Here is a 15,750-nt window from a genome sequence, read left to right as displayed (position 1 = left end):
TTGAATTTTGATAAAGATGAGGTCTAAGATCTAATTGTTAAAGATAGCCAATAGCCACATGCGGTGATTTATATTTAAATTTTAATTTAAAATCCTGTTCTTCAGGCTCATTAGCCATTTTTCTAATAATCAATAGCTACACGTGGCTGGTGGATACCATATTGGGCAGTGCAGATCTATATTTCTACTATCACAGAAAGTTCTATAGGACAGTGCTGGAGGGAGTGACTCTGGGAGTGAGTGACTAAGGTAGATAGAGAACAAGATGTTGGAGGAGTGAAGGTCAAGGGAGAGGGGCCAATGTATTGCAGATATTCAACTCATCAATGATGTTACAGGAATAGTTTTGATGGTAATGACAGTGAGGAGCCAACATCTTTAAGGAATGGGCTGGGAGTGACACAGGCACAAAAGGGAGGGTTAACAAATGGTATTGTTTGATGGCATAAACTTTAAAGTTCAAGGGATTTTTATGAAAGAAGAATGAACAGTGATATCTGGAAGCAATAAGATCATCTACTCCATGTCCAGGCCCAGTGGCAGCAGTGGTGTGGAAGGGAAACAGCGATCAGTCTGATAATTCAGAGAAGCTGTAGGCAAACTGGGTTCCAAGGGGAACTGTGGGAAGGTTTTGGATTTGGGGATGTTCCTAGAAATCTGGAGATGAGAAGTGATATAGGATGACCTGGAAGCCCCAGGCTTCTTGTTAGAACAGATATAAATATGGATGAAAGGCAAGTTGGGGTCAATCCTAATGGTCTCCAGAGCATATTGTGGTGCTAAGGTTGTATTATTTGTGGGGTGGGTGGGTGCATTGTTCTGGGACCCTTTTTTTTACATCTGCCTAGGAAAGTGTGCATCAGAGAAGGTCATTGTTGCTCAGTCTCAGAACCCTCAAGGCATCTGACCACTATATTTTCTAAAGAAGATGTCCCTCCCTCACCCAGGGAAGAAGGAGTGGAAGAGAAATCTGAGCACCTCCTCTAGTGCACTTCCTTCATCTCACCAGGCACCTAGGACATACAACTCCTCTTTATCCTGGAGACCCAACAAGTCTATGACATTTCCAGGTCACCGGAAATGGCTAAATGACTTGCTTTTAGAATCAGTTCATTGTTTCATGTGTAAACAATTTTCCACTCAATGTCTTCCATATTTATGAAAGCATTCCAGCATTCTCAGTGTCAAAATTTGCTCATTTAGTGGTTTCACTTTTGCCTGGACTCCTGAAAGAGTACCAAAACGCAAGTACTCCTCAAGTACCCTACTTGGATGACTTACAAATCCATGAGCATCAAAGGTTCTCACTCACCCTTCCTCCTAAAATAACTTTCAGATTCCTGAGGTTATTTTGTACTGTTTCCTCGAATCCACCCCACCACTCTCACCAATCTCTAAACATCCAAGTCCTACTTCAATCCCTAGCTAATTTATTTATTCTTCTAGCAGGTATTTGTTGAATGCCTATTGTATTTTAGACAAAGATAAAACAATGAGGAAAAATGTAGGCAATGTACTTTGTAAGATATATCTAAAGACACAAGGTAACATCTATTAGTAAGACTATGATACCCTTGCTCCTCCTGTGTAAAAAGCACTGATGCTAAAGTTGGAGTGTATTGGAACGCAAGTGGCATCTATTAGAGAAGCACTGTATTAGAAACTATTTCTTACTAGACTCCCTAGTCCACCTGCTAAAAAAGGAGGAAAGAAATCATATAAAGGCAATGAAAGTCTTTAGGCACATGGATAAGTAGAGAGAGGTTCCCACTCTGTGTGTGATAAGGCACACAGGGACAGAAGAACAAGTTTCCTCAAAGCATAGGATCTAATTTGTCAGATCATGAAGGAACTGCCAAACACAAATCCCTCAGGACCCTTTCCTACCTACCCTTAATCTCTTTCTAGAAATTTAATACAAGGTTGGAGGTGGAGGTAGATTTGGGGGGGATGTTATTTATATGTCCTACTCTATTCTAGAATGCTTTCACATGAAATATCATATGACTCTTTGAACAGCCTTATCAAATGTATAATTCCTATTTTAAGGATGATAAAATTAACACGCAGAGAGGCATGTAACCTGCCTATGGACACACAGCTAGTGAAGGCAAAACTAGGATTCAAAACTTTGTAGTGTTATCGTTTTGCTGGCTCATCAGAGGATAAAGTAGTGTCTGCCCCAGCTCTCTGTCTATTATCCCCAGGGTTTCAGATGTTGTTGCTAAGCTGTGAGAGAGAAAGTCCAACAGTTTAGGCTAGGAATACAGAGGGCTAGGAATATGAAGCAACCTGGATTGAGCAGATTTGTTCCCTCAGCAACCCCCTGAGAAAAGGATTTGTTTGGAGTCAGAAATCAGAAGCAGATGCCTCTCAGAGGGAAGACCAGCTTAAAAGCAAGCAGAGGGCTCTTCTTCAGATTTTGTTAGAGTCCAAGGAAAACCCCAGAACTTGATCTGATCCCTTCAGAGTGTTCTCAACAGAAACTAAAGGATATTCTTTGTCAAGAGCATAATTCTTGCAATAAATGAGAACTAAAGATAAAAACGCTTCTAGTAATAACCATCCATCCATAATAGTAATACCTTTCTAGTTGTTCCTTTTATAGAAGAATCTGTACGTGCCAGGTCTTACTCTAATTTTCTCAACATAGAGCAGTCCAGCCCTCTCAAAGGGTTATTCCAACAATAAGGTAGAGTACACTTGTATATGTCACAGGATTTGGGCAAACTCTGTAACCTGGTTCAGGATATCGAATAGGGCTTTCTATTTAATTTTCATTCAGCACTGAAACATTCTGATTGATTCAGTCCATCACAAAGGAAGTTGCTGGGTAGAGAATCAAGATTGTTTCCATAATGGGCCCTGCCTGGAAAGGTTATCCATGCTGTAGAAAGAACTGACCAGGGTGCCAATAGATTTTTCCTCCTCTACTTTAATGTAGTGATGCTAATTAGCAGTTTTTGAATCTCTTATTGCAGGTGAGCCCAGCTTCAAGTGCTGACATTCATTAAGGTTATGGACACTGCTGATCTCCTACCTGTCACATTCCTGCCGACCAAAGGATCACGCAGGCTGCTCCATCAGGGCCGCCATGGGCTTGTTTGGATGTGCACTGTTGGAGCACAGGGAACAGAGGTAAGAGAATTCAGTTACGGTTTTTAATTCTGCAAATTAAGCTGAAAATGAGAAGAAAATGAACAGGGAAGAGGTTAAGACCAAAACGTAGGCCCAAACTCTGTATACAAATGGAAAGTGGGAGAATTGGAAAATAACTTTTATTTCTACAATATGTTGTTCCAAGTTTTACTATATAACAGTTTCAATCCGCTTCCAGATCAGTGTCTCTTGGTAAACATACGTGAAATCTGAGTACAAAGAGATGTAGAACAGCAATGCATCACTTAACTGCATCAATATTTTATGTAGTTTATCATGTAAAAATCAGAAGAAGATTTAGCCTTCTCTGTGGACTGTAGGGACTAAGGGTCTGTTGACCACATTTCCACTTCACAAACAGAACAATTCTACCAAGACTTATTTACAAACCAGAAATGTGGGCAAACACACTGTCCCTGATATTTTGTTTGCTCTTCTAGGCTGACAAATTGATCACTTTAGAATTATTTCTACAATACCAGATACATATATAATTAGGAAAAGAGAAGAAGCAAATCTGTGAATATGGAAACATTTCTGATGATAGCTGATAATTAGAAATTGCTCTTCTGGGGGATAAAAGAGAAGAAATACAGTGATTTCTATAATATTTTCCAACATTCACCAGTTTTAAAATATGGATAGGTTTCATATTTACATACACTTGGTACTGTATTTATAACATTACAATATGGGACTTAGGAATCAAGATCCAAATGTCACAAGCTATGAGGGAGGAGAATCTAGGATTTGCAAACATTTTTCATGTATTTCCCATCATTATAATACTTACAACAATCACCAAAGAGAGACAAGGGATATATTCTTCTCACTGTGTAAATGGGAAGCAAAAGGTTTAGAATCTTTTTTTTTTTTTCTTTTTACAACTGCATCTGCGGCATATGGAAGTTCCCTGCTTAGGGCTCAAATCAGAGCTGCAGCTGAGGCATATACCACAGTCACAGCAACACAAGATCTGAGCCACATCTGCAACCTACACCTGAAGCTTGTGGCAGTGCAAGATCCTTATCCCACTGAGTGAGGCCAGGGATCAAACACGCATTCTCACAGAGACAATGTTGGGTCCTTAACCTGCTGAGCCACAACAGGAATTCCTAGAATAATTTTATGCATGGCAAAAACAACACTGAACTAAGAGTTCCAATAACTGAACCTCTATTTAACTATAATGTCTTTGGTAATTCAGTTGATTCCTGTATGCTTCAGTTTTTTCATTTGTAAACTCTGGAGGAGGAATTTATTTTGAAGTCCATGAGGTTCCTGAATTTTTTTTAAGTGATAGTTTCTTAACAGACCCAAGACCACATTATAGTCAATGCTGGAACAGGAGTTCGTCAGACCTCCAGAGTATGACCATTATCCAAATGATAAAACATTTCTGGAATCAAAAGCTAAGCTGCAAAAAAATAGAATTCTTAGCTTTGATCTTTCAAAGTCACCATGAACACACAAAACTTACAATCTAACATGAAGACAAATATTTCTATTAAAAAGAGATAAATTTTGTTCATTTAGCAAAACTCACTAAAAATAGTCATTTCGGGAGTTCCTGTAGTGGCGCAGTCGTTAACGAATCCGACTAGGAACCATGAGGTTGCGGGTTCGATCCCTGCCCTTGCTCAGTGGGTTAACGATCCGGCTTTGCCATGAGCTGTGGTGTAGGTCGCAGACGCGGCTCAGATCCTGCGCTGCTGCATCCTCTGACGTAGGATGGCAGCTACAGCTCAGATTCAACCCCTAGCCTGGGAACCTCCATATGCTGTGGGAGTGGCCCAAGAAATGGCAAAAAGACAAAAAGACAAAAAAAAAGTCATTTCGTAATTCTTGGCTAAAGTTAATGTACAGGAAGTGATACCATAATAATTTTTATAAATACCATCCTGCTTAAACGCACTCAGTATTTGGACCCAAATAATAAACACTTCTAGAGAAAATCATAGAACTGAGATATACTAGGTTAGATAGTGTCTCCCCCAAATTCATGTCCACCTAAAACCTATGAATGTGCCCTTATTTGGAAAGAGAGTCTTTGTAGGATGTAATCATTTAAGATGAGGCCATATTGAACTAGGGAGGGTCCAAATCCAATATGACTCTTGTCCTTATAAGAAGATGGAAATTTTCACATGGATACACACACAGAGAAAAAGAAACATCTCATGAAGATGGAGACAGAGCAGAAGGGTTACATGTAGAAACCAAGCAATGCCAAGGATTGACAGCAGCCACCAGAAGCTAGAGGAGAGGTCCTCTCTCAGAACTGCCAGGGGAACCAACCCTGCCAATAGCTTCATTTTGGTCTCCTGCCCTCCAGGACTGTGAGAGAATAAATTTCTATTGCTTTAAGCCAGGTTCACTGTGGCACTTTGTTACCGCAGCCCTAGGAACCTAATTCACATAGAGTCTGGCCAGACGTAATATTAATAACTACATATTTCAAATGAACTCTCAACACTACCCTGCAAGTTTGCTCTCCCACTCTTATGTAAAATCATTTCCCACCTCCTTTCTTTTCCTCCAAACCTTTATCTCAGCTTACAATGTGCTTCATTCCTATTCACATCAGAAGTCATCGGATAGAATTCTCTCATTACCAACCACCAAGTGTGCTCACCTGCTGCCTCCTGTTCTCATGTCATTACATATCCTTGATTTTCCAAAAGATGGTATGACCCTACTTTTCTTGCAAGGTTATCCTATTACTCATGATCTGGATTCCATACTCTCCTACATCCTCAAGCATTTTGATCCTAAAGTTTAGCATCTCTTTCTTGAAAGAAAGAAAGAGAAAGAAGGAAGGGAGAGAGGGAGGGAGGCGAGTGGAGGAAGGAGAGAGGGAAGAAGAAGGAACTTCCCATCTCTTTTCCGGTATAATTCCATTTCTTTGTTCATCTTCAAAGAAAAATTTCTTAAGTCATCTGACCTTGTTTTTATTTCCTTTCATCACCTTCCCAATGCACTCCATTTGGTCATCTGTCCTCTCCATTCCAGTGCAAATGCTCTTGCCAAGATCACCAATCTGCTCCATGTTGCTCAATCTTATGTTCCTGTTTCTCTCTTTTTATCTTGATTTCTCAGGAGCATTTCACACTTGTAGATCAGCATCATTTTCTTGAAATGATTTTATTATTTTTGTTGTTGCTATTTTTTGTTGTACCATGTTTTTCTGCTTTTACTTTTCATTCTCTTTTATAGACTCTTCCTTATCTTGCTAATATCTAAATATTGGGGTGATCTAATTTTTTGTGTGTGTGTCTTTTAAGGGCTGCACCCATGGCATATGGAAGTTCCCAGGCTAGGGGTTGAATCAGAGCCACAGCAACACCAGATCTGAGCTGCATCTGCAACCTACACCACAGCTCACAGCAATGCCATATCCTTAAGCCACTGAGCAGGGCCAGGAACTGAACTGACATCCTCATGGATACTAGTCGGGTTCATTACCACTGAGCCACAGCAGGAACTCTGTGATCTAATTTTAGATTTCCTTTTATACTTCCAAGTGAATTAATACAGTTCCATGCTTTCAAACACCATCTATATGGTAAAGGCCTAAAATATTTATCTTCAATTCTTCTCTCATAAACTCTAGTCTTAATGCTCAATTCCACTTGAATGTCTAATAGGACCATGTCCCAAACAGAACTCCAAACCTACCTGAAACTTTTTACTTTCACTCTACCCCTTACCACAAAGAGCAGCAATATCTCCACTGTTCTAGTTAGACTCTTAGTCACTCGAGTCTCCTCTTTCTCTTACCATTTCCAAAGCAAATTAACCAACAAGCCTTATTAGCTCTCCTTCCAAATATATCCAAACTCTGCCCGTCAATGTATGTTTATTGCCATGACTTTGACCCCAGCCACCATCATCTCTCTTCTAGCCCACTGCTACAAAAGATTAAATTATCTCCTTGCTTTCTACTCTTGCCCCTGCAAAATCCATCTTCAGCACCCAAGTGATCTTATATGATAGGTTTCTTCTAAAATTCTCTCAGACTTGTTGCATTCGATGAATTTTTATAATATGCAACTCCTTACCATGGTCCTACAAAGCCTACTTATGTCTCTAACCTGATTTCCTACCAAGTTCACCCCCTCACAGGTGGTCCAGCCATTGTGTTTTCCTTTACCCTGAACACGCTATGCTCCTTTTGGCCTCATGGCCTCCTCACTCCTTTGCTCACTGTGTCACTTTATGTTTACCCTGCCTGGAGTTCTCTTGACCTAGATCTTCATGTGGTTGAAATATTCTCACTTTTAAGGTCTTAGTTCATTTGTTACCTTCTCCAAGATAGCTTTCCTGGCCATCCAACCCCACCAGCTACACTCCATCCTTTTTGTCTTAGCACTTATCACTACCTGCTTCTCTAGAGTATAAGCCCCTTTAAGAGTAGGGACCCTAGTCTCTTTTTTTATCACCCTATCCCGGGACCTGGCATAGAATAGATGGACAATAAATATTTATTGGTGAGGTCTTATTATCACGCAGGCTTTATGCAAAACTAAATAATTTAATTACAAAGACTTTTGTCTTTTCTAACATGTCTAAAGCACCATATTGTAGAGTCTTTATCACATATTTATGTGTCCATACATAAATACTAGTTAAAATATTACAATTATTTCTCCAAACATATAAACTTTGAAACTGCTTTTTTTTTTTTTTTCAGAGATAGAGTTTGATAATTAGATACAAGGAATAAAGTGATCACTGCCAAGTTTTATAAGTAAGCCTCTGCTTTGCTAGGGATTGGACAGTTTCATCTGATTGTGCTCAGAAGGACCAGGGCTTTTAGTGCATACACCAACAGTACATTGGCCTTCCTGTCACTAAGACAAAATTATTGGACCATCACTTGTATTCTAATTATTTTTTCTCTTCCCCAAGATTACTCATTGTCACTGTTTAAGGTTCTGGCAGGTGATCCATATTCAACTTTCTCCTATAAAATTTGATGGTGAACTTATAATGTTACTTTTTTCTTGATCTTTTTACTCCTTTTAGGACAGAAGAAGGAACAGTTCTTTGTTGAATACATTATATGCAGATACTCCATTAGATGTTTTGCATATTTATCTCACTAAACTTCCTAAAACAATCTTTCAAGGAAACTATGGAGACTGATGGCAACGGGTCTTCAGACCCTCAGTGTACTCTTGATTGTTGAGCAGAGCTCTGCTTATGTCTATAGTTCAGACTCTTTTCACTCTACTCCCTAGGAATGACTCTAATAACAAAGAAACATCATCTTTAAAATGAAATGTATTAGGTCAGATAGGAGGCCTTCTCCTGGCCGAGTGTATACTTTAATAATATGCTTGGTTTCACATCAATACCATCAAGGAATTTTCAAAATAGTGTTCCCCTATTTTCTGTAAAAGTGGTTTTATTCCAGAAGGACAACTCTGAAACATTTTGAAAGTAAACTAATTTCAGGGCTTTATCTCAGCATATTGTTGAAATGTCTTGTTTATATGTCAGTTTTCTTATGCTCTTTCATAATAGAAAACAAAAAACAATTGTTGATTTTTTTTCCTGGTTGACATACCCTTGAAACAGAAAAGAATCCTAACTTTAAACTCTACTGACCCTATGTAAACTCTTCAAGTTCAAAACTGATGTTAAGTTTGGCACTTTCTATTGCCTGCAATAAAAAGGTGAGGGAAACCTAAGATTAGACCTTCAAATGTGGGAAAGAAAGATGGCAACTGATAGAAAACAGAAGATGTGTGCCCTAGCTCACTTCCACTACAAATTGAGAACTACCACTTTGGATTAAGATATTTTTAAAGACTGCAGAATACTGAAGAAAAAAAAATTCTCAAGCTGTGATGAAAATCTTCCTGTACATTTTAATGTTATTAATTAATTTACATACACCTATATATTCCTTAATGTAGAACTGGAACACATGATATAAATATAAAACAAAATAATTGAAATCTGAAATTTTCCAGAAAAATTTGAAGTTATATATACACAAGAATGCATAGTGTTTGCTAAAAAAAAAAAAAAAAAGAATATTTCATAGTGTGGGTACTTGATACAAGTACATAATAATTTCTGCATCTATTTCTTAATCTTCTCTATCCCCCATAAGAGTACACAGACATACAGTGACTTTTCTCTCTGTTGAAGAAAGTACTACAATTTCTAAAGCTGCCCATTGAGTGTTTCTGAGTCATAGCCAGAAGCTATTTCAAAACGAGGACAGATTTCTTTTCTCCTCAGGGACAGACAGCATGAGGCTTCCTCAGCCCTGCATTCTAAGCCTCTTCTCCCCGAGATCTTGTTCAGTCCTAGGAGTAAAAAGACACTCTTCCATGATTAAAATGCTGATAGCAATCAAGGTGGGAGTAAGTCCATTTTTTTTATTCATTTCATGTTAAATTAAATCATCTGTAGTTCTATAACAATGAATTTGGCCATACCCTTAAAGAGAAACAAAAGAGATTTCAATCACGCCACTGGAAAAGAAACAACTACCAAATTGTTCTCGGATATGGGTCAAGAACAGGTCGTTGTGAGTATAGTTGAATGCAATTACGACATTCATTCATAATTCCTGGCACTGTCTCCATTCTCATCAAAGAGGGTGCAAAGAATGCTTTAGGTACCACTGGTTACAGCCATCTCATCTGCCTGAACTATCACTGTGTTTTCTTAAGCCTGGCTTTCCCCTCCATTGCATTTGTATCTGCTAGAATAAAACAACACATTTTGTTATTGTTGCAGAATTTTCCCAGTATGGTGGATTTTTCATATTTTCATAGAGCTTGAACAACCTGCAGATGAATTCTCACAACCTCCCTTCAAACTTCCCAGGTGGATTCAAACACAATATGTAATTACACCATTTATATCAGTACAGAGAAATCAAGAAAGGTTAATGTTCCAATGCTTTTAACAGAATTCTTTCTACATCATACCATTTTATTTCTTTGTAAGAAAAAAATGCAGTTATAGATGGTGATAAAAGAACTGAACCAAATAGGGCTGCATCACATTAGTGATATTGAGTCAAGCCTTGGCTCTCAGATTATCTCTAACTTTCTACAATATGGGCATCAATGAAGCTACCAACATTCTTCTTCATTGTTTGGATTTTCTACCTATTTAACATCCAGGATGGGAGGGGAAGAAGGAGAAAGGAAAGTAATAAATTTTGCATGTGAATCATTTGCTTCATAAATAATGGCAGTGTTGATGTTTCAAAAATAATTCATATTAATTACATTTTTAAATGAAAATAATGAAAATATTTGAATAGCTTACCATCACTACTATTTTAGTGTTTTTTAGTGGTCTTGTTTATTAGTTTTGGGGTGTGTGTATGAATTTTTTATTGCATTTATGTGTCCATTACAGATTTCTCTCCATAGGACCAAGATTCGATTTTATTTTATTTCATTTTATATTTTTAATTTTTTAAGGTTTTTTTTGTTTTGTTTTGTTTGGATTTGGTTTTTTTTTTTTTTTTTTTTTGCTTTTTAGGGCCATTCCCACATCATATGGAGGTTCCCAGGCTAGGGGTCGAATCAGAGCTACAGCTGCTGGCCTATACCACAACCACAGCAATGCAGGATCCAAGCCATGTCTGCGACCTACACCACGGCTCTCAGCAACACCAGATCCTTAACCCACTGAGCGAGGCCAGGGATCAAACCCACAACCTTGTAGTTCCTAGTGGGAGTCGTTTCCACTGCGCCACAACAGGAATTCCCAAGATTCCACTTTAATGCTTAGAACAGGCTTAAGTTTTGCCAAGAGCAAATGTATAAACATTACCAGAGCATTAATGCTGTTCCCTGCCTGTCAACCGCTATATCAGGGCTCTGGCAGGGATAAGACTTCACACAAGAGAAGGCCAAGCAAACCTGTGGGTTAATCAGAAGCTAAGGACTTGCACAAGTTACCGCTTTGCAACAGGAAAGAACATGGGACTAAGAAGACAGATAAATGAGGAATAGAAGGAGGACCGACAGAACTCCAGTTCTGAGGATCAAGATCTTAGCGTCAGAGGTGAAGACTCAGACATTTAAAGGAGAACACCCGGGGCCCTATCTAGACACTGAGAGACACTTAAGTTAGGGGTACGAATCCAAACAATTAAAGATGGTACCATCTCAGCACACGCACACAAAAAAAGAAAGAAATGAATTATCTAACCATGAAAACATGTGGAGGAGTGGTGATTCTTTTGAAATGTATAAAAATATCAAATCACTATGTTGTGTACCAGGAACTAACATAGTATTGTAGGTTAATTATACTTCAAAGACAAACTGATGAACGACTGAATTTGTGAGATGGGGGGGGGATTGGATGAAGGTGATCAAAAAGTACACACTTCCAGCTTTAAGATAAATAAGTATAGGGTTGTAATATCCAACATGGTAAATATAATTAACCTGCTGTATGTTATATATGAAATTATTAGGAGAGTAAATCCTAAGATTTCTCGTCACAAGGAAAATATTTTTTTTTCTATTTAATTTTGTATCTATATGAGATGATGGATGTTCACTAAAATTATGGGGTAATCATTTCACAATGTATGTAAGTGAAACTATTTTGTACACCTTAAACTTATTCAGAGCTATATGTCAACTATATCTAAATAAAACTGGAAGAAAAAAGGACATCATTGAGAAAGTGAAAAGACAACTCAGAGAATGAGAGAAACATTTATAAACCATATATTTGATAAGGGACTTACATCCAGGACATAAAAAAAAGCTTACAAAGTGACAAATAACTTAATTAAAAATGGGCAAATGATTTGAAAAGACATTTGTCCAAAGAAGATATACAGATAGCTAATAAGTATGAAAAAATATTCAGCATTAGTCCTTTGGAAAATACAAACCCAAACCACAAGAAGATACCATTTCACACTCACTAGATTGGCTAGAATCAAAAAGTCAGATATTAACCAGTGTTGGCGAGTATGTGGAGAAACTGAAGCCCTCATATATTGCTGGTGTAAATGTAATCAAAGATTAAATCTAGAGTTACCATATACCCAGAAATTTTACTTCCAAATAGATATCACAAGAGAATTAAAAACATCTTCGCACAAAAAATTTCACACAAGTGTTTATAGCAGTCATATTCATAATAGCTGAAAAGCAGAAAGAACCCAAATGTTCATCAACTGATGAATAGATAAATAAATATGGTATATATATATACACTAGAATATCATTCAGACATGGAAAGGACTAAAAGTGAATCAGTCATTGCCAGAGGCTGGGGGAAGGCGAATGGGGAGTGACCTTAGTGGGTACTGGGTTTCTTTCGGGTGATGTAAATGTTCTAGGATTAGATAGTAACAACTAATGAAAAATTTTGTGAATATACTGAAAAAACCCACAATGAATTGTATGCATTAAAAGGGTGAGCTTTATGATATGTGAATTATATTTCAGTAAAGCTGTTTTTTTAATCAAAATGAATTAATAACCTAAAAGCAAGATGTGAAACCATAAAACTCCTAGAGGAAAACATAGGCACGACACTCTTTGACATGAATTGTAGCAATATTTTTTTTTGGATCTGTCTCTGAAGGCAAAAGAAATAAAACCAAAAATTAAAAAATGACAACTAATTAAAGTTAAAAGCTTTTGCACAGTCTGGAAATCATCAACAAAATGAAAAGACAGAATGGTAGAAAATATTTGCAAACCATATGACTAACAAGGGGTTAATAATCAAAATATATAAACAGCTCATACAACTCAGTATCAAAAAACCAGACAACTCAATCAAAAAATGGGCAGAAGACCTGAAGAGACATTTTTCCAGAGAAGATATATAGATGGCTACTAGGCACATGAAAAAAATGCTCCACATCACTAAGCATCAGAGAAATGCAAATCAAAACAATGGACTATCATCTCACACCAGTCAAAATGGCCATAATCAAGTCTATAAATAACACATATCAGTGACGTGGAGAAATGGGAACCTTCATATGCTGTTAGTGGGAATGTAAATTGGTGCAGCCATTATGGGAAACAACATGGAGTTCTCAAAAAACTAAAAATAGAACGTCCATGTGATCCGGCAAGTATATTCCCGGACATATTCCCAGAAAAAAATGAAAACACTAGTTTGAAAAGATACATCCACCTCATTGTTCATAGCAGCACTATTTAAATAGCCAAGACTTGGAAGCAACCTACATGCCCATCAACAGATGAATGGATAAAAGATGTGATGTATCTATACAAAGGAAACTAGTAAGCCATAAAATAAAATGAAATTCTGCCATTTGCAGCAACATGATAGACCTAGAGAATATTATGCCTAGTGAAATGTCAGACAAATATTGTATGATGTCACATATATGTGAAATTTAAACAATAAAACAAATTAATTTATATGCAATACAAAACAGACTCAGAGATACAAAAAATAAATTTGTAGTTACCAAAGGGGAAAGGTGAGGGAGGAGAGACAAATTAGGAGTATAGGATTAACAGATACAAACCACTGTGTATAAAATTGATAACCAGTAAAGATATATTGTATAGAACAGGGAATTATAGCTATTATCTTATAATAACTTATGACAGAGTATAATTTGCAAAAATACTGAAACACAATGTACTCCGGAAAGTAATACAATATTGTAAATCAACTATACTTCAAATCAAAAACAATTTTAAAAGTGTTAAAAAACCCCGTTAATAATAATTTTTTATATTGAGTACATGTTGAAATGGTACTATTTTTGATACATTGGTTTAAATAAAGTATATGATTAATTTTTTTAAAAAGATATTTTAAAAAAAAGACTTGGAAGAATCTTAAATGCGTGTTACTAAGAGAAAGAGGCCAATGTGAAAAGGCTACGTGCCATATGAGCCCAACTATTTGACATTCTGGAAAAGGCAAAATATAGGGACAGTAAAAATATCAGTGGTTGCTAGACTAGGGCTTAGGAGGGACAGATAAATAGGCAGAACATAGAGGATTTGGGGGGCAATGAAACTACTCTGTGTGATACTATAGTGGTGAATAAATGTCATTATACATTTGTGAAAACCCACTGAATGTACAACACCAAGAGTGGAGTCCAATGCAAGCATGAACTTTGGGTGATAATGATGTGTAAATCTAGGTTCATCAGTTGTAACAAATGTACCACTTTGATGGGGGATGATGATGGTGGGAGTGGCTGTGTGTGTGTGCATGTGTGTGTAGAGGGACCTCTGCACTTTCTGCTCCGTTTTGCTATGAATCTAAAACTGCTCTAAAAAATAAAATCCCTTAAAAAAAAAAAAAAAAGATAGTGCCATTAAGAGCTTGGAGCAGAACCAGCTGGAAGACTGCTTCAGCATTGACCAAGAGCATCAGACGAAAAGAGTACCAAGCATGCCTTGCTGTTCATGACCAGGCTCAACTTCAGGGACAAAGCAACAAGACTGAATCCAGAGTTGTATGACACTGGGCACTGAACTGTGTCCTCCCAAAGTTCATACTTGGAAACCCTAACTCCTACTGTGATGTTCTTTAGAGATTGGATTTTTAGGAGATAATTAGGTTTAGATGAGGTCATGAGTGTGGGATCCCTCATGAAAGGATTAGTGTCCTCATAAGAAGAGACATAGCTAGCTTGTTCACAAACCCCCACCAAATGAGGACACAGTGAGAAGGCGGCCATTCAAAAGGCAGAAAGAGAACTTTCACCAGAACCCAAACATGTTGGTGCAGTGATCACAGACTTCCAGCATCCAAAAAGGTGAGGAATTAATTTTTGTTATTGAAGTCACTCTGTATATGGTATTTTGTTAAAGCAGCCTTAGCCAACTAAAACAGATGGTACCATACAGGTTCTACTTTTGAACCAGTGTTACTAAAGGCCAATCTAAAATTCATAGGTGGTAGATTTTGACCAGGTTCTTCAATCTGTGCAAACTTCCAGGCCTTTCTATCTTTGCTTGATAGCCAGATGCATTTAAATCTTTCACTAGGTACAAAAGAAATTGCTGAAAGCAAGAAAAAGTATTTAGATATCTGTAATCCAACTTGCTACGCAAACAAGTACTGTGCTACTCTGAATGAGCAACAATTCTTCAGTATAAAAGATGTTAAAAAATCTTCAAGAATATGAGAGTAAGTAAGATGGTGAGTGTACCCACAAGTGTCTCTAGCCCTACTCTGGTAGGTGAAAATGCAAAGGAAAATAGAGGAAATATGGATAAACATGATGCTTTATTTTATTTGTTTTCAAAATCTTGTCACTGAATCACTTCAAAGAATTGCCCTCTGACTTTTCTATCCTGGTATTTGCTGAATAATTCCACACTCATTATAGCCACTTCCCACTTATTCTGACGCCTGTTTCCGGAGTAACACAACCTCATCTTCAATCTATATTCAAAAGTTGCTTTAGTGTTTGGTTTTGTCTTTGCTCTTCCCTCAAGGGACGAGGATGAGAATCTGGTGAGTGCCCCCAGGTAATGCCACACTGAAGCTTTGTGCAGGGTCAGCCGGTCCTTCCTGACTCTGTGGTCAGGGGCTGAGGATGGAGGTGTGGCCTCAAGGTCCTGCCTCTGT

This window comes from Phacochoerus africanus, chromosome 2 (assembly GCF_016906955.1).
Source record: "Phacochoerus africanus isolate WHEZ1 chromosome 2, ROS_Pafr_v1, whole genome shotgun sequence".
Taxonomy (NCBI): domain Eukaryota; kingdom Metazoa; phylum Chordata; class Mammalia; order Artiodactyla; family Suidae; genus Phacochoerus; species Phacochoerus africanus.
Note: the sequence above shows the minus strand (reverse complement) of the source record.